The 3,164-nt window shown below is 50.4% G+C and overlaps 1 long non-coding RNA gene across 2 annotated transcripts in view; it reads right to left on the reverse strand.

Moving 5' to 3' along the window:
* Positions 1-1,173: 1,173 nt before the first annotated feature.
* The window catches only part of LOC102486723 (uncharacterized), a 15,550-nt gene continuing 13,559 nt past the window's right edge, over positions 1,174-3,164 (reverse strand). For both annotated transcript variants that reach the window (XR_337136.1, XR_337135.1), the window contains exon 5: positions 1,174-1,255. This is a non-coding gene — a long non-coding RNA (uncharacterized LOC102486723). The remainder of the gene's footprint in view (positions 1,256-3,164) is intronic.

Below are 3,164 nucleotides of genomic sequence, written 5' to 3' on the forward strand. Positions count from 1 at the left end.
AAGAGTGAGTCCTGAAGGGGCTTTGGAGATGTTCCAGGATCTTTGTTGAGTAAATGTGTGAATGACTAAGCCTTTGCTCATTCACCAAAAATTTTCCAAGTTAGTTGTGTGCTAGACATTGTGCAAGGGGCTGGATGTTCAGCTGTTTGCAAAATGGGTAAGTAACACTGCCTGGTGAGCTTACAGTTAACAGAGGAAAACAATACATAGGTGACATACATGCTGTGTTAGGAAGAGGCAAGTGCAAGGAGAAAGGACAGGCAGAACCAGCTGGGACATGGGACCACTGTGTGTGTAGGTGGGCGACCACACGTGCACACCAGCATGTGTGTGTACAGGTTGCAGTTTTGACCAGGCAAACAGAGTAGGCCTCTTTAGGAAGATGACATGTGTGCCATTTGCTAGAATACAAGGAGTTAGCCGGGTGGACAGCTGGGGGAAGGGCATTCAGGGTAGAGCAGCACATGCACTGGAGCTGACCTCGGACGTGCCTGGTGAACTCAGGATGCGGCAAGGAAGCCTGTGTGCTGCTGTGGAGTGACGGAGGGGGCAGAGCTGGAGGAAGATCACGGGGCAATGGGGCCTTGTGGGCCAGTGCAGAGCTTCGACCTTTACCTTCAGAGAGGGGCGGGAGGGGGGCTGCTGGAGGGTCTTGAGCAGAATGGTGACACGATGTGGCTTCTTTGAAAGGTATCATCCTATGTGTGGTGTGAAGACCTGACCATTTGGGGACAGGGCTGGAGTCAGGGAGACCAGTCTGGAGGCTGTTGTAGCCTCTAGGTGACAGGTAGCTGGGGTGGAGGGGTGTTGGGGTGGTGAGAAGTGGTTCCATTCTGGATGTGAACGATTTCTTTACTGAGATGTGGGATGCAATAGACAGAGGGGAGCCAAAGACAGTCCATAGTTTTAGCAGACTCAGCACCGGGAGAGGAGGGGTTGGGTGGGGCAGGCTGGGGTAGACAGGAGCTGTTTCTGAAACGATGAACCTGAGATGCGCATTGACATCAGCTTGGAAACATTGAGCAGCAGCTGGCTTTCCTCATCTGGAGTTCTAGAAAGAAGTCGGGGCTTGAGGGAGAGGAGGAGTTGGGTGGGGCAGGCTGGGGTGGAGCTGTTTCTGAAATGATGAACCTGAGATGCGCATTGACATCAGCTTGGAAACATTGAGCAGCAGCTGGCTTTCCTCATCTGGAGTTCTAGAAAGAAGTCGGGGCTTGAGGTGTAGATGTAGGAGCCACACACCAGTAAGGGGTTGCTGGGGAGAAAGTAATGATTTCCAGATCTAACATTTTGTTTAGTTTAAAGTAGGTATTCCCTCCCTTCTGCCTACCGCAAACCAATGAAATAAGACCTGTTATTTTCCACGTTTTACAAAGAAGGAATCAGAGGATCAGAGGGGGCTAAGGAAGTTATCCAAGGTCTCCTGGCTGCTGGAGGTCAGAGCCAGAATTTGCATGTACACCTATCTGACTCCAAGTGTTCTGATTTTGAAATCCTTGTGCTTACTGGCTTTTTAAAGTATATAGATCTAACCGTGTGCATGGTGGGGACGTCATGAAGTTTGCCAGCTGAGGAAGAGCTCAGAGTAGTGGCCCAGGAAGAGGCATCTGGAATGTAGGGGCCCCTGCAGTAGGCACTGGGGAAGGGAGTGGCAGAGACCAGGCAGGGAGCCTGGAAAGGTCTGGGCCATCCGGTGAGCACAGGACACAGGACCTACGTGTGGAGAACCACGCTGTGGCAAGCCCAGTGTTATTGACTGGATATTTACATCCTTCGCCAAATTTGTACGTTAAGCCCTGATCACAGTGTGGCTGTATTTGAAGATGGGACTATAAAGAAGTAGCTGAAGTCGATTGAGATCATAAGAGCAGGACCCTGGGCCATGGGAGTAGTGTCCTTACAAGAAGAGACATCAAGACCCTCATCCTCCCATATGAGGTTGGGGACCTGCGGGCCTGGAAGACTCGTGACCGGAACAGAATCAACCAGGACCTTGATCTTGAACTTCCAGCTTCCAGAACTGTAGACAATAAATGTCAGTCACCCCCAGTCTGTGGCATTTTGTCGTGGCCCCACACAGAATAATACCCTTGTCTCTTGGTATTCTGGCTTTTCCCTCAACTGCCGACTTCCCAGGTTGCCTCGCAGTCTGGTAATTCTTCTACCTTCTGTCTTTCTGACACTCCCACAGATGCGAATGGACCAGGAGAGCCATCTAACAATTATCTAGTGATTAGCTTCCTTGTGGAGTCCAGAGAGAACGGCTGGAAGAAAATTGGTAAATTCTTTTCATTCTTTATAAAACCTAACATTATCTTGCTAATGCCTGATATTAAGAGTTCAAAGTCATCTCCGTACCATTGATCTTCAAAGGAAGACATTTCCTAATTTATTTGATAAGGCCTGAAAAGATGTGGGTGAGGTTTCCTTCAGATGGGGATTTTAGAGCATAGAAGGAATTTTCGACATGGCCGACCCCCCACCCCTGTACCCAGCTCTCTTTGAATCCCTGGGCTCAGCTGTAGAGCATGCCTCCCTGGGCATTCCGAGCCATGGAGAGGCAGGGAGCTTTCCCAAGGAGGCTGGCTTCCTCGTTGCCATCTCTGGTCTGAAGACGAGTAGGTTCTTGTGCCCCTTGAGTTAGTTTTGAAGGAGCAGTGTGGTTGTCAGCCTCCTGGAGGAGTAGAGGTTTCTGGGGTCGGAACATTTTCCTTCCCTTTCCTGAGAAAACCCTCTGCCAATAAAAATGAGTTGTCAGCTGCTCCTGAGGCCCTGGACATTGATTTTGGCTCTGTCCGTGATAGGTAGCTTCTGTGTAAGGAAACCGTATAAATCTTACTCAGGGTGTGTTTAAACTGGCAAATTTCAGGGTAAAGGTTTAACAAAAGCCATAAATAAAACTTCAGAAGTAATGGAAGTGTTTATCAGCAACTGTGGAATTCCACAGAAGAACAGCGAGCACAGCCCGGGAGCCAGGAGACAGACGGCAAGCGGCGTTCGCCATCAGAGAGCGCATCCATCTTTACTTGGCCTCTGCATGGAGAGGCTGGGCTGGAAGTGCCACCGGAGTGTCACCTAGACGGACTCAGTGCTGGCGGGGCTGGAGGAGGGCAGTTTCTGGCCCTCAGGGTGGTGGCGAGGCTGGGCCCATCTGCTCCCAGTGT

Source organism: Tupaia chinensis, unplaced genomic scaffold (assembly GCF_000334495.1).
Source record: "Tupaia chinensis unplaced genomic scaffold, TupChi_1.0 Scaffold144346_1, whole genome shotgun sequence".
In the NCBI taxonomy this organism is placed as follows: domain Eukaryota; kingdom Metazoa; phylum Chordata; class Mammalia; order Scandentia; family Tupaiidae; genus Tupaia; species Tupaia belangeri.